Here is a 24,182-nt window from a genome sequence, read left to right as displayed (position 1 = left end):
TTGCACTGATTTTTGAAGTTACTGCTCGTACATGTATTTCATGCAGAACATAGATCGGTCATTTTGCCAAGGAGCAGAGTAAGAAGACTGAGGCTAAAAGAGGGAGCAAAAAATGACATGGAAGCGCACTGCAGAAATTGTCATAAGATCCTCAGTGTGGGACCCTTTGATAACATGCTTTTAGTGCAAAAGATGAACCTGTGCTCAAAGGAGCTCTCTTAAGTGATGTGTTTTCCAATGGAAAGATCTGATTATGTGATGCAGGTTGTAGTGTCTCATGCTTTGGGATTCAAGATAGCAGAACTATAATTTACTGCAAATTAGTAAACATGGTTTTTGTTTTTCTTAGTCTTTCAGGATTCCTTTTAAAAGTGTTAGTTTCTTGATTTATTGTAAATATTTTATAGAACAACAGCCTATGGCACTAAAATCTATACTTATCCACTAACAAAGAAAGATTAACTCTAATGCATAAGGAATACAAATACTAGTTTTTCTTTTGACTTTGACTTAAACTTCATTGAGTTTAACTAGGAAAAACAGAAAAGTCATTGCTTCAGCTTAGTGTGCCTATGTAGAAAAAAGTGGTGATACCCCTACAGGCATGCTTTGAGCAATGGCTTGGGCATTTACCCAGTTCATATATCCCTGTCATAAAGAGTCAGTTTCTGTTCTTTTGAAGTCAGATGCAGTGATGTAGCCTTTTTCTGAATTATTCACACGGAAGAAAAAGTCTTCTGTCTCTTCTAAAACAGAAATAGCTGTGATGTATTTTGTCATAATGAGATAAAGGAATATTAAAATAATGTCCTAAATATGAACAACTAGTTTAGATTATTGCATGCTGCAATTAGCATCTGCTTTACAAAAATAAAATCCAAATCTAAAAGTAATTAAGAAGTAACATCAGATGTGAAATTTGTTTTATGTTATGTAAAGATTGAAAGAGCAAAGTGTGTATGTTATAATTCACATTCAAGTTTTGCATGTCCTCTATGTATCCATATGTCAGCAGCCTGTCTTACAGTCTGTTTCCAGTCCTTCCAGCTACTGTTCTTTTAGAGTGGAAATGTATGGCTTCTTGCTTTTTTGTGAGAGAACTCATTCCAAGGTATGTCCAGAAAAATTTGGAAATGATTAATACTGTGTTGTGTATGTTTGATTTTCAGGGTCACTCAAAATTGATTAATTTCTTTGAATTAAGAGAGGTGTTTCTTGTGCTTTGGACTTAAAGCAAACAGTTCTAGATCCGGGGTTAATTTAAAAGTAGGGTCACTTGGGTATTTTTGTTTGGGTTGGTTTTTGGGGTTTTGTTTTTTTTTTCATAATTGGCTATGAACTCTTGCCATCATCAGTATCACTATCAAGGCTCTGAGCCCAGATATTCATGCATATCAGACAACTGAGATGAAGAGAATTGCATGTTTTCTATATAAGCACAAAGTACAAGAACCAGACTTGGGAAGGACAAAATGTAATTTGTCTGCAACTTCTTGTCTAAAGATATTCTGGATAATTTTGAGTTCCTATGAATAAAACCTTATGCAGTAAAGAGTTTTATGGCAGAATGTGGAGCACTTCTTTGTCCTTTCTTTTTATTTCTATTTTGTTAAAAAAAAAAAAAGGCCAGTGCTAAAATAAGTTTCTTAAATATACATAAAATAGCATCCTATCTATACTGTCTATTGTCTGGAGTACTTCCTCTTCTCTTCCCACTAACTGAGAAGATTACAGAGAGTTTGCTTTTCAGACATTTGACATCACATACGTTGAATATGTGACTGTTTCTTTCCCTTCCTTTTTCCCCTTAGTTCTGTACATGTTAAATATGCATGGCTTTGTCTATGTGCAAACAAATACAGACAGCTAACGATAGTGTCTGAGATGACACAGTTTTTATTAGATATACCCAGGCTGCTTGGTAAGATTAAGTCCTTCATTTTATTTTTCTGAATCATTTTTAAGTATTGGGGTCTGGACTGAAATCTTCCATCACAAGTAATCAGTACGCATTGAAAGTCTTCTTAAATTTCAGAAAAAAAAAACACAACAAAAAAAACAAAACCAAAAAAAACAGCCAACCACAAAAACAAAGGGAAAAGAAATGTTTTGCCAGGGCTAATAAAATAAATTCAGTCTTGTAACTGTTGTGCTGCTGCTATTTTTTTTTACCTCTTCCCGCCTCCCCCCCCCCCCCCCTTTTTTTTTTCTGTACAGTAGACATTGGAAGTTTTATTACAGTGAGATACTGTAAGACTGGGAAAAATAATTGCTGTATACCTGAAACTTGATCCAAACTTAGCCAGATAACCTAGGAAAATCTCTGTTTATCCCAAGGTTTTTTCCATCCTGAAAGCAAAATTCTTCTACACTTTTCTTTTCAGCAAGTATGTTACAAGAACACCAAGGAAAGAACAAGACACACTTCTAAGTTACTCTTTTTGTCTGAAAGAAGTTTCAGTGATACAACTGAACTGAAAATAGCAAGACTGCTGTCATCTTTTTCTGTTGTTGTTAATAAGTCACATATAGGATAGGCCATGTTGTTTCTACTGAGAAATAGCAGAGTACGTACTCTGTTTAAGACATGATTCACTTGCATTTCTCTGTTACTTTTAAAGCTTGGATTTCTCTAGTTGTGTAGGGCTTGGATTTAGCCAATTTATAGTCTCATGCTACTTGTTTAAGTTAAGTGATAGGAAATGCCTTCTTTGAGACCTTTTTATCTCCATCCCCTTGAAGCTGAAATAATTTTCTAAGTGTCTGAGGTGTCCAGTAATTTTGGTTTGAATTTGAAAACTCTTTTCAAGTTCAAGTAGTTAATCTGAATGCAAGGCTTAACTTAAGAAAGGCTGAGCAACACTCACCCATTGTGAAGAGTGACTTTTGGAGCTTCAGCATCTTTTTCCCCCTCTGTATTTTTTATTTTGAAATAAAAACCTACTGCTGTTATCTACTGTAAGATATGAAATGGAAATCAAGTTCTTCTGAGGTTTGTGCTGTAATCAGTGTACCTCTAGAAGTTTCATGATTGCAAGTTATTCCAGTAACATACTGGCTTTTTGAATCACTTGGGTTTACTTTATGTTAAAACTGCTTTAAATTTTCCAGTTACACTGCTAATGCAAACATAGATTCTGTAAAGAATGGTTGTATACTGTAATGATATCCTTATAAGTTACTCTGTGGAAAATATGTTTACATTGGATGTGGCTTTCTACTCAACAAAAAGAAGAAAGTAATAAAAATAATATTTTAGCTGCAGCACAGTTTGTATGGAGAGCTTCTGCCCAAGAACTCCACAGTGTTGAAATCAATACAGTTTGAAAGACATTCATGCAGCTGATATAATAACCTCTGAAATACTAATGAACAGTTATCACTTCCATTGGGAAACTGTATGAGTCCCAAGCATAAAAATGGTCATTTAAAATGTCTTTACTAAGCACCACACAATTCTGCAGAACTAAATCTCAAGTAGATCTTGCTCCCTAAATGGTAATTCTGTCTTTTTTTTAAAGGTCAGCTCAATTAGATTTTGGCAAGATTGAGTCTTCAGTGTCTCTTAGTGTATTCATCAGAACACATTGGCTGGTAGTTTGCAAGTCTTCATGAGCAATAGTAATACATTGGTACCAGTACAGATAGATTGTCCTCATCACCGCATAGACAAACTCTCATGAGAACTGTTTAATTCTTTAAGCACTAGTGGCATCATCTAATGAAGTTGTATTCCGTTAAGCACTTGTATACAAGGGAGCAAAATGTCATCACCTGAGTGTGGTTTCATTTCTGTGATACAACCTCATCTGTTCCATCAACTAGTTTTGCTCTGATCAATAAGCAGTTTTCTGTGGCCTTTCACTACTGTCAGATGTCATTGAATGATGTAAATACGTGTCAGAACTAGAAACTTGACAGCTCCCCTAGACTAAAAGAAGTGTAGGAGGGGATGTACTGCTCTGATAGGATAGACAGAAATGACAGCTGATCTCTGCTGTGTATAAATGATTTGATATTGCTACATACAAGATTTTTCATTTTCCATGAGCATGCAACAAAATGACTGCGGCTTGTACAAGTCAAATCATTCAAAAAGACTGAAGAGAAAAAGGAGGCTTTTTGTATTACAGGGCAGCACTGACCACAGTTTTTGAGTGGCCTGCTTAGAAGTTACCTCTTACTTTATTTTTGTCTTTTGATACTAAATCTTCAGTCCTACTTGCTGTTAAAATGAAGGAAGATTAAATAAATATAGAAAATGTTCTCCTAGGCAGCATACAATAGGTAATATGTTATTTATGCTAACATACTCTTTCAAAGCTCCAGATAGTTAATTTCTTCAATATTTCACCACAGAATTGAAAAATGGAGGGCTTTTGGTTGATTGGGGAAACTTAAAGAACCTCAGAATTGACAGCAGGGGAATGAAGAACAAAATAGTTGCATTGTGTAGTGGGGAATTGTAGCTGAAATGTGCAATATTTTTCTCATTTGAATTTTTTTTTGTCATAGTTCGTGATTCCAGTGAGGATCAACTGCCTTAGGAAATAGTACAAAGAGGAGAGAGATTAGTACTATACAGTATTTCATTTATAGCTGGCTGTATTACGGGTCTTACACTATGGAACAGACTCTAGCTCCAATTTTACCATAAGAAGTTTACAATGCAAGTTCCATAGCACAGTCTCCTGGGAGGAGAGGAACTTTCTATAATAGATGGTTGGAGCTAGATAAACATTTAAGCTGTTATGACAGGAGCATGGCATTTGGCTTTTTGTCTTGAGGGTTGGTTTAGTCCTTCCTATGCAGCATAGATATCTTATCTTTACCAGGTTTGCTACTGCACAAGAAGGAAAACATGGAAATTGTGAGTTTGAAGAGAAACTGAATATATGAATAAAATGAAATGTTTTTCTAAAAAAATAATGATTTTAGTATCTAAAGTGACACCTGCTAATGCTCTAATAAACTGCTCTGTAGCCTACCTACCTGTAATAGCAGTCTCACTGAGCTCACCCTCCACCCTGCTCTCCTGGCCACTGGCAAAACTGCTGAGAAGATAGGGGTGTGATCTTTATGTGATGTTGCGTACATGTTTATACAGGTGTGTAATTATGTAGCAGTTTACCATAGCCAGTTGAGTATTTGATACCTTAATTATGCTATCATACTTTAGTATTCTTATCCATTATACTGAAGTGTGATTTGTATGAAGAAAAGCTCGAGAGCCCTGAGATTTGGTACTGTGCTTCCACTGTGAGAGACTTGGGCATGTGCCATGTGGACAGTGCTTATTTACTGGGGATTTGGTTTTCACCGGTCACTCACCATGCTGCTCATGTGTACGAGAATGTCTCAGCTGAAACACCTGGTTTCAGAGCAGGAAGCGTGATTCCCATCGACTTCTGGAGTCCTCAGTTTGGCCTCTCAGGTTACCATCACCTGAGGGGGTTTCTGCAAGGCTTTCAAACAATAATTGTCCTCAGCTGGAAAACTTAGACCAGGTTTCTTGAGAGGGGCATGAATCTTAGTTAAACTAAACCAGTCAAAATTAACTGTATTCCCTGTTTTTTCAGACATCAGCTCTTCTGCCTTTCCTTTATATTGTTAATTATTTGATACGAATTACCTTTGTGTTGTATACAAAGAGTGGCTAGGTGCTCTTCTGATGTTACACATTTGTACCAGTGGAAAGTGATGCCAAGTTACTAATTGCTACTCTGCTAGCATACTTTAATTAATTTATTGCATATGATGAACTATTGTGGTGAAAGAGAGGCTGTTGGAAAGCTCTGTGTGGGTTGATGTTTATTTTAAATCAGAAAACTATTTTTAGTCAGTTTCTATTTTGTTATTTCTCTGTTTGGCTTATGAACTAAATCAGAGCCAGTATTTTTTGCCTTGCAAATGATAAATATTGTCATTCCTTCTGATACATAAAATGACCGAAATGATTTTACAGCAACCCGTAGTGTGTGTAGAATAATTGTCAGAAAACCAGAGTAGTATCAAGGTGTACCTGTTAAGTGGAACTTCTATTAACTGCCTTCATTGCGGATATTACCCACTTCTTTGTGGGAGAGAAAGGGAAATGAAATCATTACCCAGAAGGAAAATATTCCAGCTGCAGTCTTGTGTGTCTGGACTCAACCATCTTGAGAACAGCTATTGAAATTCTCTAAAAACTAACAACAGGGTTCTGCTACAACCTAGTGCCTTCCTGTGCTTTAGGACATTTCTTGGTTTAAAAGAATTACTGCATATTTTCTACCCATTACATTTTTTACATAATCACCCTTACTTTACTTTGAATACTTGGTTGCTAGAACTGACAAGTGAGATTAGGTATCTCATAGTCCAGTATAACCCCTCCAAATACAGTAACCTCCTGAATACATTGAAAATCCTCAAATGAAGAAGGAGAAATTACACTTTACCATTATTCACAATCCCACTTTTGATATTTTAAAATCTCTTTCTAGAGCTGTTTCTGCAGCAGTGCTGAAATATACTTTCAATTCCAATATACTGCACAGCAATATAAAGATTAAAACGCATTTGTAATAACAGGGAGTTGTGTGGTTGCCCCAAACATATACTGATCATAGCAATTTTATATATCATTCTGATTTTTCTCTTTGTATATTGTATATTAAAGTAAACACCTAGGCAGGTTTGGGGTTTTGGTTTAGTTTTGGGGTTTTGTTCCTTTTTATTTTTTTATTTACAGATTTTGCCATGTTTCTGTCACTTGAGCTCCTTGTTCCTTATTAAGACTTCAGAGATACAAACCAGTAGCTCAGTAATTGCTTTCTTGAATCTGCCTTTAATAATTACATTTAGTAAAGCTGTATCGAAAATTAGAAAGGCAGAGACTAATGGAAAACTAGATTTTTCACTGAATTAGAAAGCAAGACAATCCATATATTGACAACATTTCAAGTTGAAACAGATCAGGAAAACTGTTTTGGACTGTGTGCAAAGAGGCAAACATAGGCCTGATGTGCAGTTGCATCTGCATTTTATACAGGCAGAGAAACTATAAGAGATTTCATGTAAATAGGTGTCTTGAGAGGGGACAGTACAAATCTGATTTGGAAGCAAGTCACTTGAGGTTTTTTTCAGACAGAGAGAACCTCTTTTTTCTTTGCATTAACAAAAAGTCTAGAAAGTACAACTTTTCACTGATTAAAATACCTTGAAATGGGAGGTGAGGAGAAGAGGAAACATTTTAAATTCTTATTTTAAACTGGATCATAATCTGCAGAATAATGTTTGTTGGGGTTGGTATGAAGTCATTGTAAGCCAGCTTGTGTGAAGGGGGTAGAATAAAGAATGAATAGGTTCATTGTTTAGTCATTACTGGGACTTTTAACCAAAAACTTAAGACATTTGAGTTCCCATTTTAAGAATAAGCAAAACCATGAAAAATATTTTCAGACTTCTATTCCTGATATATTGAATATTTTAAATGCCTCTAACTATAAGCAGGCAATGTGTTTATTTATCAAGCACAGTGTGTTCATTAATAAATGGATGCTTTGTGGTAACTTAAAAGTAATACAAAAAAAACCACAAACAAAAATAACCGAACAAAACAAACCAAACAACTTTAAAAAGTATAAAGATCTTGCAGTGTAAACAGATGATCTCTCAGTTATGTATTGTTAGTTGGATCTAAAAGTTTATGCTTACAAAATTTGTATTTTAAACCAGGTTTATTTACTGTTCTGTTTCCACATGCTTTCCCTTTTCATGTAGGAACTGAGCTGTTTTGTTGATAAATGTAATTTGTGTATTTTTGAGGTTCTATAGTGTTTTGAGATTGGGATTTACTTCAGTTATCTGCTGAATAGGCGCTGTGCCTAACAAAGGTTATTTTACTATTGTCAGCATTTTTGGAGACCCTTATTTTTACCCAACAGTACAGTCACACTTACTTGCTACGCATTTAATAATAGTTCGCTTTGACTGCATAATGCTTTCTTCTGCTGCTTTTTAGGACATTAACAAAATTGGGCATATGTCTTGCCCCAAATCTTTGCAGTGTGCATCAGCAGAGTGTAGATCCTGTGATTTTATGGCACCCTGGAGCAATTAAAATAAACATGGAAAAAGAAAGTTTTGCTCATGTAAATGTATACAGTTTGTTTATTGGCTATTCATTTTACTGTAAATTGCTGCTGAATTTTCAATTTACAGTATGTTTGATTGAACATAGGTTGATGGTTTGAAGGCTTCTGAACATAGAAAGGCATTGATCTTCTCTTACTAGAAACTTCACCTTTAATCCTAATCACATAAGATGTAATGTAAATAATAACTTTTGTTGTGTTATATACACATCAATAAGTATGTAGTCTCAAGTGTATGATTAAGTGATCTGATAAGCTTTTTCATTAATCCATCAACTTTTATGATATACTGAGATCTCTAGCTGTTGCTAGTTACCATTTGAACCTTTGTTGAGGAAGTATGCTGTATTGTTCTGTAACAACAGCAAGTATTCACAGTTAGATCACCAGCAGTCTGAGAAATATCACTCTTCTTTGTAGAACCCATAAAAGCTAATATTAGCCTTATTTGGAATAGCAATAATGAATGTGTAAGAAAGCTCTGCTGAAGTCACAGAGGAAATGGAGAGAACCACAAAGGTGACGCCAGCTTGAGATTCCCTCCTGGCTCCTCTGTGATTGCTGTTTGAGCAAACAAGCATTATTTGTAGTTTAGGAAGGATTTTGTCTGTGGTGAATAAATTACTGTTTGAATGATGACTTGTCGACCTGACTTTTTTCCCCTGTATCTGGTGGGAAAGATGAAAGGCTCTTAAGAAGATAAATACTGTGAAGCTAATGGGAATATCTACTGTCTTCCATCCCACCCATCTTCTTCAAAATATTGCAACAGGATCTTCACAGAAACAACAAATTCAGGATATCATATAATATCCTAAATCAGAATAAATTTAATCCTTCAAGTTAGTTACTCCACAAAGCAGAAGGGCAAATTGTTGCCCAGTAACACAAATCTACAAATCTGTGACAGAGTAAAAGCTGGGAGTACATAACCGGGTCTTCAGACTGTCAGCCAAAAAACGAGCACAGAAAAGCAGATATTTTTGTCTTTTTACTTTTCCTCCTGAGTTAAAAGGAGTATTTCATAGGATCACAGAGTCATTTAGATTAGTAGGGGCCCATGGAGATGTAGGCACCCCTCACCTCACCCCTGCTCAAACAGGGCCAACATAGGTCAGATTGCACAGGGTCTTGACCTGTCATGTTTCGACTTTCTCCATCACCACTTCAGGCCCCAGCTGCAGTGTTTATCCAGTGAAAATTTTCTGATGAAACTATTAAATAGTCCAGATTTGGCGCTAGATCTGTCATGCTCTTACTTTCCTAAAAAAAAATGAGTTTTGCATGAAGTAATTTCCCATTGGTTCTTTTTAAAAAAAGAAAACTAAGGGGAAAAAAAAAAATGTTGTTTTCAGTACAAAGATCTGGGAATGGGATTATACATTTTACATTGTTTATTTCTGATGGGTAGCATTTTACAAGCTATTTATTTATTTCACAGTTGGATGTCATGACACATGCTGGGGGAAGACTTTTTTGAAACCCAGCATGTTAGGTAACATGTAGATAAAGCAACAACTGTCCAAAAGCATTCAAGTGCTAGGGTTTTTTTCTGAAATTATTTTAGTTGTATTATCTTGTCACAGTAAACTGCAGTAATAATTAATATCTTCCTGTAAGACCATTATAAATACTATCAGTCTTTACAGTCAGCAATCTTATGTTCAGTTTTAGTAGGGCATTACAATTTCATGTAGAAATGATGATCAAGATCTTAGAAAGCTAACGTGATACAGGAATAAGAAAATGTGAGTCTTCTAACCCTAACAGTTTTTTACCTACACATTTAAATGAACTGGTTTGCTCTTTTTTTCTGTGATCTTAGAGAAATTAGAGGAGTTTGTTCTACTTTAAAATCCTCCATTGGTTTCATTATTTGTTAGCAATTGCAGTGATTAAGAAGTTTGAGGAAAAATAACTTCTTTTCCTTTTATGTATTTCAAGAATACTAGAAGTATTTTTCAGTTATGTAGTGTCAACGTATGCCAAAAACGCTGTCTAGAGCAAAATTTTGCAGTGCTTCATGGTTTCGCAGGTTAATGTCTTTTTTGAGACTTCTCTTACAAGGTAGAGGAGCAAGGAGTTATTTTTCCCTGAGACTCTCTTTCCTCAGGTTGGAAAATCAATACTGTATTTTCTGGAATAGGTTTTCTGTTTCCTTCTCTAATTCTTTAGTATACCCTGGAAGGAGGAGTTGAGATATGTTGGATCTGTGTGTAGAGTGGTCCGTGCAAGGATACAGCTTCTCATGTTATAATAGCTAGATAGCAGTGCACGTAGGAGGTGACTTCAGGAGGCATTTGAGTTTGTGTGTGCGCTTGCCAGGTTTGATGGTGGGCTTTTGGTTTTCTGTTGTTCTTGTTCTTCCCCCTGCATTTTACATGCAATCCTTACTGAAAAGCCTTCTTGACAAAATCAGGAAGAAGCGAGTAAGTGCCAGAGTTAGTTTCTCATGTCCTGAAATCAACACCTGAAGAACAGTATGTGAGGTGAAATATGTTTGTTGTCTGCATAGGTGTAAACATATACATCTTTGCTCTGCATCCACTGGGTCTCTGAAGGCTTGGCATTTTAACCTAGGAAAAAGCATGAAATAAATTGTTCAGTGTTGCAGAAGTACTTGGACTATAGATCTAAAGTTTCCAAAGTGACTGTGATGTTACCGTTTGCCTTATTCTTGAGGCCATACTTTCCATACATACGGTTTTTCTGCCTTTTTAAGTGTTTTTTTTTAATTCTTACATTGAAAGAGCCCTAAGGACATCATCTCGGGGGCTCATTTTTTCCCATGACACTGTCAATCCTGCATACTGAGCTGAAAACGCTCTCACTAGGGAAAAGTAGCATGAAACTGACCACTGCAAGTAAGTACGTGGAGTGAGACTGGGTTGCATTGTGTGAATAGTTTAAATGACACTTTGAGTACTTAAGTTCACAACTAGTGTTTCTTAACAGTTTCTGCTTTTTCTACCCCATAGCAGGTGACTGGTAATAAAGGGAAGGGAGTACGTCATTTGGATATGTACTGCCCCAGACATTGCATGTGGAGCCTTTAGGTCCCTAGTACAGGCCTCTAGACTAAAAAGTGTTTGGTATTTTTTTATCTACCATCTACCAGCAGTGGAGGGAGGAAGAGGAATACTGTGTGTTACCAGTGGGTTCTCACAGTGAGCAGATCCAGTGACATACTTTTCTGATTCATACTTGACGAAATCATGCATTCCCTTCAAGGTTACAGGAGCTGGACTACTTCAGACTAAAAGGCCCTTCTGGTCTTCCTTGGCCTGCTTTTTTTATGGTAACACTGTATGGTCTTTTCTGGTGGTGGTCCCTGTGCCATAGTGTAGATTCCTGTCCAGCATCTCTTTCTCACAAAAACTAAAAAGCATTGTCCAATCTTTTTTCTGCTCCCTAATATCATAGTGGCTTCTGAACCATAGAAAAATACTCTGTAGGCCGGAAACTTAGCCGAGCTTTGTGGAGATGCCATAAACATGCAGTCAGTAGGGATGCACTGTAAAAATAACAGAGCACCAGGACTGCTGGTGGAAGACATGCATTGTGCACATACTTTGTGCGAAGTTTTTGTTAAGAGTTTGTTCCAGAAGTTTATGGGTTAGCCAGTTTTGCCTCCCAGCTGTCTTACTGGTTTTCTCATCCTAGTCCTGAAGGAATTTGTGTGAAATGGCATGGGCTTTCCTTTGAGTTGGGTTTGGAGGTTTTGATTTGTTCTTTTGGCATGTGTCAAGTAAAATATATTTTTCTTTGTGTTTGGACTGTCTCAGCTGTAACTTTCTAAAGATATTTTCTGTCTGAATCACATACCTGTTATGAAAAAATCTAAGCTCAAAAATTGAAGGTTGGCAAAACTATATGTAACTGAGAACAGTCTTATAACTGAAAATATTAGATTATTATAATTATTCCTAGTGCTGCCATTAACTTATATGTTTTATTAAATTAACTCCATCTCAGGTCCTCTTCAAATGTTATTAAGATGTTAATTAAAAATAGTAGTGTGTATAAGCTGAAGTATGAAAAAGGAAGGCTATAAGATAAATGTCCCTTAGTTACCCATTTATATTTCTTACCTGTGAAAATGTATGTGGGTGAAAGAAAAGTAGGGACAGAGGCTGTACAGAAGGAAGAGCAACTGCTGAGGCAGTTGAAGATAAGATGACACCTTACACAAATACAGGATAAGTCAAGTTGCATGTTTTCTGCACTGTAAATAGAGAAGTGGCACTTTCTATAAATACATAAAAGAATAAACTTTCACTGCAACTAAGAAATGAAAGTAAAGTGAAGTTTACATTCTTTCGGCAGGGAGGCACTGGAGACTCACAATAATAGAGCCTCTGTAACAAAAAAGCCCATTTGAATAAGTTATTTATGGCAATGTTTTTGTGAATAGAAAGGACAAAAGTTTTATATGCATTACAGAAGGTTAGAACCAAGAAAATGCTGAGATTTGGTGAGGCTTGCATAGGGAAGTGGGGTTTCCAGTAAGTTCATAATAAGGCAAAAAGAAAGTTTGAAGCCTCAGAATGAGGGAAGGGGTGATATCTGTGACAGTATTGCATTGTGTCTGTAGCAACTTACTATTATTATTTTTGATAGTACTTTTGAATTTGTCCAGTTGAATATAGAGGTTTTGTCGTGGTTTAAACCCAGTCAGGTAATTCGTTCGCTCACTTCCCCCCCTTTCTTGCCCTCCCCCTGCTCTCGGAGGGATGGAGAGGAGAATCAAAAGAATGCAACTCCCACGGGTTGAGATAAGAACAGGTATAACACAAATCACTACTGCTACCACCAATGATAATAATGATAAAGGAAATAACAAGGGAAGAGAATACAACACCTCAGCACCAGCTGACCGATAACTCGGCCCCCAAGCCCGACCAAGCTCCGACCGATACCTCCTCCAACCCTGCAGTCTCCCAGCCCTTCCGGCTAACTCCCAGTTACATCCTGGGCATGACGTGCTGTGGTATGGAATACCTCTTTGGTCAGTTTGGGTCAGGTGTCCTGTCTCTGCTTCCTCACGGCCTCCCCTCCTCCCTGGCAGAGCATGAGGCTCACAAAGTCCTTGGCCAAACCAAAACATCCTTGTTATCAGCTCTGTTCCCGAGCTGAAAGTCAAAACACTGCACTGCACCAGCTACCAAGAAGGAGAAAAAATGACTGCTACTGCTGAACCCAGGACAGGTTTAAATGGGGGAATTGTTTGTTATCTGCAGGTGATGAACATCCAGAGTTTTCTAGTAGAGTTAATAAAGATTTATTTTTCAACCAAGAACCAGGATATGAAATGTGACTCTCAAATTCCAGCTGAAAATTAGTATATGGATATTATTTCTTCATTGTGTTGTATTTAGGAATCTGTAAGCTTTTTTGGACAGTGGGATTGAGTGCGCCCTCAGCAAGTTTGCCAATGACACCAAGCCGTGTGGTTCGGTTGATACACTGGAGGGAAAAATGCCGTCCAGAGGGACCTCGACACGCTTGTGAGGTGGGCTGATGCCAACCCCATGAAGTTTAACAATGCCAAGTGCAAGAAGGTCCTACACCTGGGTTGGAGCAATCCCAGGCACAGCTACAGGTTGGGCAGAGAAGAGATTCAGAGCAGCCCTGTGGAGAAGGACTTGGGGGTGCTGGTCGATGAGAAAATGAACATGAGCTGGCTTCAGTGTGTGCTTGCAGTCCAGAAAGCCAACCATATCCTGGGATGCATCAAAAGGAGCGTGACCAGCAGGTTGAAAGAGGTGATCCTGCCCCTTTACTCTGCTCTTGTGAGACCTCACCTGGAGTATTGTGTGCAGTTCTGGTGTCCTCAACATAAAAAGGACATGGAACTGTTGGAAAAAGTCCAGAGAAGGGCCACGAGGATGATCAGGGGACTGGAGCACCTCCTGTATGAAGACAGGCTGAGAAAGTTGGGGCTGTTCAGCCTGGAGAAGAGAAGGCTTCATGGAGACCTCATAGCAGCCTTCCAGTATCTGAAGGGGGCCTGTAGTGATGCTGGGGAGGGACTCTTATTAGGGACTGCAGTGACAGGACAAGGGGTAACGTGTTAAAACTTAAACAGGGGAAGTTTAGATTGGATATAAGGAGGAAATTCTTTCCTGTTAGGGTGGTGAGGCACTGGAATAGGTTGCTTAAGGTAGTTGTGAATGCTCCATCCCTGGCAGTGTTCAAGGCCAGGTTGGACAAAGCCTTGGGTGAGATGGTTTAGTGTGAGGTGTCCCTGCCCCTGGCAAGGGGGTTGGAACTAGATACTCTTAAGGTCCTTTCCAACCCTAACTATTCTATGATTCTATGAGTTACTGAAGTATTCAAGCCAGGTTAGTTCTTCAGCAGCCTGTGCTTGGCTGTTTCTAAATTTTTCTCCTTTGAGGAAAAAACAGTCACAGATTTTTAGACTTGTCAATGCTAATTTTTTGACTCTGATGCTTCTAGTTAACATTTGAAGAGATTGGCACAATGGATTGTCTTCAGTTCAAGTGACAGGAATTAAACAGCACAATTTTCAATCATCTGTTGCTGTCACTTTGTTTGCAGTATGCATGCTTTCGTCTTCACGTTGCCATCATCAGACTCGATTCATAACTTATTTAAAATCTTTCTGAAATGTGTTGGATACGCAATACTTTATCTGCCTGAATACATCTGCAGGCATGTAATTACTTGATATTTGCCTCTCTGTCTTCCAAGTGATTGAGAGGCTAGTTGCAAATTAACGTAATTCTCATTTAATTAATTTTAATTGTCTTTGAAATGGTAAATATTTAATTGTACAACCAGTTCTGATAGGTTATTCAATCTCGTATCACAAAGTTGTTAACAGGATACTTTATATATTAGCCTGGATATTGGTTTATGTTAGTATTTCTACTGCCTTTGAACCTATGCATATGTTGATGTAGTCTCCGTAAGTGGTTTAGATGTTGCCTTTTCTCAGATACGTGTGTTTGAGTCAAATTCTGTGCTGCCTTAGCTCTTCCACTAAAGCCAATGCAGTTCTCCTTAAAACTCTGCAATTCAGCTACTTGTGTTTTATTAAGTAACTCTAAGAAAAGAAAATTATGAAATATCTTTTCTCTTCCCCCAGTATGTTGTGCTCAGGTCAAATCTGAACCCTGCATTCCTCTGAACTTCACACTCACTCTTGCTTCTTTTTGTGGGACACCTGTGCTTCACTGACTGCAGCTCATAGATACACCTGGTTAGAGCCAGGCTGGCTCCATTGTCACTGACCATTGTCTGGCCTTTGACACAAGTTTTGCATCTTATGCTAGCCACCCTGCTGCTACTGCTATACTGTCAGCAGTACCTGAAATAGTTTAAATCTGGTTTAGGAATATCTGCATTCACTGTGGCCACTAAGCCAACTAATCCCAATGCTTAAATGAATGATCTTTGCTAAGCTGCACAGATTTTTAGACAGGCAACATCTTTGACTACTTTGACTGCCACTCTTGAAAAATGGTTCAGATGAACTACTTACGTTGACAGGTAAAGTGGAGCAGAGACTTCTCAAGTGGGTTACTGCAGAGACCCTAATAAGAAAAGATGCAAGCTGGGTATGTGGTATTTCTTACCCCCAGTATTTACTCACTATGAAAAATACGGAGCTGATTTTAATAGCTTGTGTATAATGTAATGTGGCTAAATACTGTTGTGTTTCGTGTTCATACATGTTTAGTTAGTCACTAGCAGAGAAAAAAAGCTGAATTCACATACCACGGTAGACATACCATGGAATATAAGACATGCCAGCTCCTTTGGCATACAATGCCAGGTCCTTTGAAGTGTAGTGCTTATCACGCTGCTGTGTGTATACTATTTTAATGTGTTCTTTGACACATATTTGACATTTTTGTTTCTAAACAAAACATCTGTGCTTTGGAAGTCTGAGGTGACCCAGGTGTTCTCCAGACAGCAAACACAAGTGTAAGCAAAGTAATACAGTCTTAATCTTTCCAGAAATAAACTTGGTCTTGGGTCTAGTGTCTCAATAAAAGGAGTTTTTTTGGAGCTATTTTGCTGCAAGTGGGGGTACTTTCATTGTCATTGGGAATTGCACCCTGCCTTGGGAAGTGGGAGGACTCTATAGAATCCAAATAAATGGCAAAAGATTTTGTGACAAAATAGAAGAGTCCTTATGTTTCATCAGACTTAGACATTTCATGTAAATATACTTTCACTATCAGTTATTTTTTTTGCAATATTCAGGTGTTTTATCCCAATATACTATTTCTATTGGAAAGTTAATCTTTGCATGGTTATTCTATTAGTAGAACACTTCTGATAAGAAACATTGAGATGATCCAGGTGAACAAATAGAGCAAAGCAGGCTGATTTTTTTGTTTGTGTGACTGTAGGCATTATCATTTGTTAGGAACTTTCTCCTTATTCAGTAAAAGATAGACACATTTTTCCTCGAGTTTGATTCTAAGGATGTTACCCAAATAGGAGACCACAGTGCCAATGAAGTTTTAAAGGGGTGTCACCCATGTAACAGTTGTGCTCTTCAGGGCTAATAAAGAAAACTGTCAAAAGCAAGTCAGATCTTGTAGCTTCTTGGTTAGGTTACAAATTATAGTAAGTGTCTCTGGCAAGGGAGAGGCTTGGAAAGCCAAGTTATTTTTCAGGAAATGGCAGAGAAGTTCCTAGGGGATTTTATGAATCATGTGTTTGGAAAAGATTGGTTTAAAGAGAGTTGAAAAAATCAGAAAACTACTTAGTCTTATATGTCAGCTATTCTTTCATTCAACAGTGACAGCTCCGTAGAAGCCTCCCTCAAGCTTCCCATGTTGTAGGAATTACAAAACTGTCCCTCTGGGTTGCAGTATAATTTGTTTTACTACCTCTTCCTCTAAACCCTAAGAAATATGATATACACTTCTCAAAGGCCATCTTCAGAAAGAATACCCCCAAGTCCTATGCATGCCTTTTGCATGTAGTTCCTACCAACACTGTGCCATTTTATGAACGGAGGAGGCCCATGCTGCAAAAGTGCGTAGGAGAAGGAGTATCCTTGATTATTTTGTAGTATTGCTGGGAAAGATAAACTTCATGCTGAAAGGTTCTTAAAGAGACTGTAGTCTTGTTTAGATAGCTGCTTAGCTGCTGGTACAAGTAACACTGGTGTTAGTGAAGAGCCAGCTTTTTCAGTAAATAAATGGCTGAAGGTTACATAAAATTAGTAAAGAGGCATCTTAATAACGAATATCCAAGTTAGATTGCAGTAACATGAGATTTAACAGAAGTTAGTGAAACAGCATATTTGTCCTCTCAATGGGTTTATATCACAGTAGAAAATCTATTTATTATAATACAAAAATAGTAGGGCTGCTTCTAGGCGGGGTCAGGTACCTGCTTCACACATGCTACAGCTGTTGGGAATACCCTCTAGAAATCCTGTAGTGAACATTTCACTTCTCTGACATGGTCTCCTTCTCAGACCTGAGAAAGCAGATCATAATTGCATAGTGCTAAACCTAAACCTTGATTTCCATAGTTAATAATGGAATTCTTCTGTGTAACTTAATATTGTAGATCTGTAATTGGGACTAAGTGAAACAGTCTGATTTCGTATAACAGACATGACACAGCTTGGGCTGGGGGAGGGGGCCATTTGTGGGTCTTAACCAAATTTTGAGTTGGCTTCAGGTAAGGTAAGTACATCTTGCAATGGGTAATGTAATGGATATGAATTTCTTAGGGGCCCTTCTGTAAAAGTGAAAAGAAACACTTGTTCTGAGTAGAGCTGTCCTGTTGCAGGTCAAAGCACAGGCACAAGCAGTTGCCCAGGCCAGCTGGGAGGTGGAGGTGGCTGTGGACCCACTGCCTGCCTGTGAGGACCAGTGCTCCAAATGACTGGTAGCCACGTTGCCCCTCTGCAGCTCCTGCTTTCTGCCTCCTCTTGTGGCCATCAGGAAGAGCGGTTCAGCACGTGTGAGAGCTGCTGCTAGGGGGAGAATGGATGACTGTCGGCTCTGATCGTCAGCTCTGATCTTGTTCAGCCTCCCCCCCATCCAGCCCTCTGATTACTTTCAGTTTCTAATACCCGATGTTTCACTTTTCCTTTGCTGTCTCTTACAGCCATTTTTCATCCCTCCTTAGGGCCTCAGCAAAGCCGAATGGAGCAAACAGGGGTCTTGAGAGGTGTTCTGCATATTTCTTTACTGTGCCCCTAGTTCCATAGCAGGAAGGGGACATTTTCCTTATGGGAAGACCATGCAGGGTCTTGTGTAGGGGCTGCTCCTGTAGAGTGGGGAGATCAATTGCTATAGAGAGGAGGCAGAGATGTGACTACAAGCAGTTTACCTATGGCACAGAAGGCCTTAAGTCTCAGCAAGGGGTCATGGTCGCAATTAATTCAAAGTAGAATGGGGGAGATGTCCGAAAGTAAACAGCAGATGCAAGACAGGGAAGTGCCAGAGCTTGGGAGAATGTGGTTTGAGAGAAAAAGGGAGGTTTCCCTCACTTCATGCCTCCATGATCCATGTCAGCCTGTCTCTGCACCCTTGAGCTGCCCTATGCCCACTAGAGAACTAAGTTTTGCTACTCCCTCTTCCAAAGTATGAAGTCAGAATAAGTTAATTTGTTTTCATTTGGGGGATAGCGAGATTAAGTTTTATCAAGGCTCCTCTGAAGTTTGAGTTGGCTCCAAATGCTGTCCTTGTCTCCACCTCTGCTGTGGAGGGCAGAAGTATGGAGCATTGCCAAGAGCAGCCCTGCGGAGAAGGACTTGGGGGTGCTGGTCAATGAGAAAATGAACATGAGCCGGCTTCAGTGTGCGCTTTCAGCCCAGAAAGCTAACCGTATCCTGGGCTGCATCAAAAGGAGCGTGACTAGCAGGTCGAAGGAGGTGATCCTGCCTGTCTGCTCTCAGGAGACCTCACCTGGAGTACTGTGTGCAGTTCTGGTGTCCTCAACATAAAAAGGACATGGAACTGTTGGAACAAGTTCAGAGGAGGGCCATGAGGATGATCAGGGGACTGGAGCACCTCCTGTATGAAGATAGGCTGAGAAAGTTGGGGCTGTTCAACCTGGAGAAGAGAAGGCTTCATGGAGACCTCATAGCAGCCTTCCAGTATCTGAAGGGGGCCTATAGGGATGCTGGGGAGGGACTCTTCATTAGGGACTGCAGTGATAGGACAAGGAGTAACAGGTTAAAACTTAAACAGTGGAAGTTTAGATTGGATATAAGGAGGAAATTCTTTCCTGTTAGGGTGCTGAGGCACTGGAATGGGTTGCCTAGGGAGGTTGTGAATGCTCCATCCCTGGCAGTGTTCAAGGCCACGTTGGACGAGACCTTGGGTGGCATGGTTTAGTGTGCGGTGTCCCTGCCCACGGCAGGGGGGTTGGAACTTGATGATCTTAAGGTCCTTTCCAACCCTAACTATTCTATGATTCTATGAGGCACACCGCTGATATACCGCATTGCTGCTATAACTACATGCAGCTCTGGTTACCACCACCCCCCAAGTTCTCTTACCGATTCTGTGGAATAATATTTTCCCCTGGATCAGTTGGGTGGGAATAGGTTTAAAGTCATATTTTGATCTCTACTATATGCCATAGTCTTGTTCCAGTTATACAACAACTGAGACAGAAAATGTGCCATTGTCTGTACAGTAATGAAACACTGAACACATGGAAATCTGATTAGTGTTTCATGGACTGTAGCTGTCATTTCATTTGCTCTGGAATTCCTTTCATATGGCCATGGCAAAGGTTTAAGGGTGAGTTTCTTGACACTTTGAATGCATTAGCTGTTCCTCAGACAAAAGCCTGTCAACCATACTGAAGCATCTAAAGGGATGTATTTATTTCTGAGAGTAATATTTTAAATAAAACTAGTGTTATTAATCTTGGTCTTGAGAGAGAAAAGCACTGTACTAGAATTTTGTGGGGTTTTATTTCCTGATGAATGTTAGGCTAGTGTGTCTGGTTTTTGTAAGTTTCTCTTTTTCTGCTTCTGGTTTTTGTTTTTCCCCATTCTAAAAAAGGCTGCCCATTTCTCAACTGTGATTTTTCAGAAATTGATGTATTTTGGAGTTAATTTTTCCATGTATAAATATACACAATATGGTATTAATTTACCATAATTGTAAACTGTGTAGTTAATGTATTTTCCGTGAGTGAATATAAAAGTGCGATCCGTGTATTTCTTATATAATAGAAAACCAAACTGAGAAGTTACTGTTCTTGTTAAGTTTTCTCCCTACTCCTGGTCATGTTTGTCGTTCTTGTCTGTTTTTTGTTGAACCAGTCATTCTGGGTTTTTTGAGACAAAGTTACTAAAGCTGCCTGTTTTACCATCAAATTAGCAGTTAAGAGATATCCTTTTGTATCTAGTGTAAGCATTTGACATAGGTAAGAGCTGAAGGAGGGCAGTATCAGAGTTATTTAAGGAACTGAAGGAGGGCAGTTATCAATGTTATTTACCACAGAGTTCTTGAAGTACACTTAAGACATTGGTGGGCTTACAGGAAAGCATGGGTAGTTTTTAAATGTAAATTCATATAAATATGTCATACTGGTTCCTGTTTTGTTCCATTTGTGCTTTTTGTCTTGGAAATTCAAAGTAATAGAATACCAATTGTTTGCCCACACGTAATCCAAAGTAGTTACTACATTGTACTGTCCAGTTTCTGCAGCGAGAAACATAAGTATTCTTGTAAATACTGAAAAAGGATCATTAAGAGGTTTGCTAATGATCAAAAGCCAATAAATTTGAAAAAATGGTAAAATCAGGCATACTTGCTAACAACAGCAAATGAAGAAAATAGTTTCCAATATCTGAACAGAATCTGTATCATTGGAACAAAGTGGAAGCAAAGAAGTAAGACAAAAAAAATTGGTGTTTCATACTGGACTTTTTAAAAATCATGTGTAAATCTGTTTTGTAGTTGGACCTGAAAGTTTTTACCATAGGAATTCTTCTTGAAGAGTTTCCTTCACAGGTTTGATGGTTATGAATTACAGTGGCAAATCTGCAATTCCGCTAGGCAAAATGTCAACATTATTCATATTGATATCCAAAGGTGTTTGTCCCATACTTCATTTACATGGGTTAAACTCTGTTGGGAGAATGCTTTTAATGGATAATGATCTTCTGGCATTGTGCAGATATCTTCAGTAACTGTTCTGGCAGGAACCAAGAAGGGTGAGACATTTCTGCTTTAACAGTACTCATAAAGAGTTTTTTAGTTGGTGCCTTTATATCTATGGTCCCTTGTATCCAAGTCAGAATGAACTGCAAATCTTTCAGTGTAGTGTAATTTCTGGTATTTCAGTGACTATTGGAAAAGCATTTTACCTGTCTTATTCGGTGATTAATTGTTGCATTTTTCGTTTAACTGTCACTCATAAAGTCATATGTCTTTTCAGAGTTATCTGTTCATAGAACATGAACATTTTTACAAGAAAAGTAATTTCCTTGCAGTGTTGCATTTTTTTCCCCATAGTTCTTCCGTCTTTATTTTGGCACTTTCATCTGTGTTCACCAGTTTCCTTACATTGTTTTTCTGTCAAGGCCTGCAATTGCTCAGTTAAATTTGTGTGAGATTTGTCTATAGCTATTTTGAATCCATGAAGAGATCCTGTCTCTCTCATAAACTAATGTATGTTTCTATCTTTCACACAAAGCCATATTATATAAAATAGTGACACAGAAACTCACTTCTGTGCTTTTAGTTTGGTCTTGTGAATTGTGATCTGGTAAATAGGAGGAAAACCTAGAATTTATGCTGTCTGAATAAAGTAATAATATGAAGTTCATAAACACAATATGTGTTATCTCACTTACTTGCATTTCTGGGTTTTAAGTTGCTTTATAAATCAATTCAATGTTTAGATTTGCATTAAATGAAAATATTTACAGAATGTCCACTTATATTTCTGAAACATAGGTGCCACAGTAAGTAGAAGTGCCATCTGCAGGGTTTTGTTTTCAGACAGTAATTTTCAACTTCAGGCATAGCAGATCTGTTGTCTAGCTTTGTAAATTTTAGATGGCTGCTAAAGCTGGATCCAAGAGCTTTGGATGGTAGGAGGCAAACTTAAAGCTTCTCTATTGTCACAGGCATTTGAGGGTGTAAAGATACCAGATTTGTGGTTTTGGAAATTATGCTACTGTGATGCGTGAGAAACTGTGGTTCTCTTTTCTCGTGTCTTCTGTGAAAGTGACTGCCAAATACATTCTTTAGTGTCATGTTGTTAGCAAAAATTACAAAACAGTAATTAAAACTTTTCTACGATGAAAAAGGAGAATGAATAAAGGCTGCGTATTTTTTTCAGTGTTCTAGAGCCAATTCTGTAAGTCCTTAATCAATGATGAAACACAGAACAGAACAGATACGTGCTTTGAAAAGAAGGTCCACAGAGAGATTTGTATTTAATTTCTTCCCCATATCCAGCTATTCTTCTTTAAAAAAATGTCAGGTTTATAGTCTTCAGAGAGAGAGACTTTTCTCTGAAGTTGCACATATATGACTAAAATCAAAATGGGACTGTGCAAGCCAAGCCATGATTCACAAGAAAGTTACCTGTCAAGGGAGTGCTTATAGCTGAGGCAGGAGCCCCTTGCAGTTCCCCAGATTGTTTGGCAAACCCTGTAGCCAACAGAAGTGCTAAACCAACAGTGGTGTAGTGGCTTTTAGCTGACCTAGTTGTAAGAATTACGAGTTGCTCGTAATTCCTGGAGATTTAATATCAAGTTAATTCAGAATTGCTGTAACACCTTAACTAGTGACTCATTGTCACTTCTAATGTAACTGGTTTTATATTCTGTCATCCATTCTTCCCACCAAGATAACCTGAAACTCCCTCAACGCAGTAGCTTTCATGTGCAATCCAAAGCATTTTGTTCCTTGCAGAACTATTTTTTTTTTTATACGGCATGTAGAATATAAGATGTAAATCATGTTTTCCTCTCATATAATTAGGATTAAGTCTCAACTGAAGAAAAACGTCTACATTGATTTTTCTTTGCATGTGATTCTCTCTACAACTCAGAACTTACAACATATTCCTTAGGGTCCCTTGGAGTTTATTCATGTGTAGAGGAAAATTGTTTAATAGCCAATAGCTATTCTCCCAAAATAGGCTAAATAGATTAACAGAAAGGCAGGGGAAACAGTGCCCCCAAATAAGGTCATCTGTCACAGTGATTAGGACACAGAAGTAATCCTTTTCAAAGAGGTAGAAGGTAGAACAAATTATTACAAGCATCTGAACTAATTTTAGTAATGTAAACATTGGTGTGAAATCAGTCCTGTCCTTACTGCATTCAAACAAAAGTAGATGCATTTCAGACTGGATTTAATAAAATGCTGTCTGTTTCTAATGTGGTTTGGCTAGCCAGTGAAAACCATAGGATTTTGACCTGTTTGAAAGGTTCTAGTGGACAATACAAAGTGTTTATCCAGCTGGGCATGTTGTGACAGAAACAGGCATAAACACTGCTTGCAAATTCATTTCAAACAATTTTTTATTTGGCCAGAGTTTTGAGTCTTGATGTAATCATGTGTCCTGAACATTGTCTCTAATTGGCCTGTAAATAATTATTTCCAGCATTTTCTGAGCAAAACTGAGAAGTCCTAGTAGACCAGGCACCTTTGCTGTATTGCTTTTCTGCCGATTTTGCCTTTATTTAATAGACCGTGTTTTCTTGAGCACTTCAAAATATTTCACATCACTTGCCCTCAGAACTGACCCAGTGACCTGAGAATCAAGAAAATGTCATGTTAGTGACTACTAATTAGTGGAACCAGAGAGGATCTTCTCCTGGCCTTTCAACCTTCCGGAGGCAGCAACAAAAGCTGTCACATGTATCATACAAAGAAAACAAGCATTTGCCCTGTTTGGGAGTTATGTTTTTTTTTTCCCTATGGTGTAGGTGGTAGCACAAGCTCTTTTGAGGCTGTAGATGAATATGTTAGGAGCAAATAAACCAACAGTAGAGCATCTGCATTTATTTCTCCTTTTCCATGCTTAACCTGCTTCTGTTCATACTTAACCTACTTCTGT

General features: G+C 38.2%; 1 protein-coding gene across 4 annotated transcripts in view; it reads left to right on the top strand.

The window, feature by feature from the left end:
* The window catches only part of SNX24 (sorting nexin 24), a 93,307-nt gene that overhangs the window by 23,320 nt on the left and 45,805 nt on the right, over nt 1–24,182 (top strand). The window contains exon 1 of one of the 4 annotated variants that reach the window (XM_057433279.1): nt 23,862–23,983. The exons of the other annotated variants lie outside the window; for them this stretch is intronic. The gene's annotated coding sequence lies outside the window, so the exon portion shown is untranslated. Of the gene's footprint in view, nt 1–23,861; nt 23,984–24,182 lie in introns of those variants that run through there. 4 annotated transcript variants of the gene reach the window in all.

This window comes from Pezoporus wallicus, unplaced genomic scaffold (genome assembly GCF_028554395.1).
Source record: "Pezoporus wallicus isolate ANWC-B61680 ecotype Strahan unplaced genomic scaffold, APGP_CSIRO_Pwel_v1 contig_4055, whole genome shotgun sequence".
NCBI classification, from domain to species: Eukaryota; Metazoa; Chordata; class Aves; order Psittaciformes; family Psittacidae; genus Pezoporus; species Pezoporus wallicus.
Note: the sequence above shows the minus strand (reverse complement) of the source record. Positions and strands in the feature narration are given on the sequence as shown.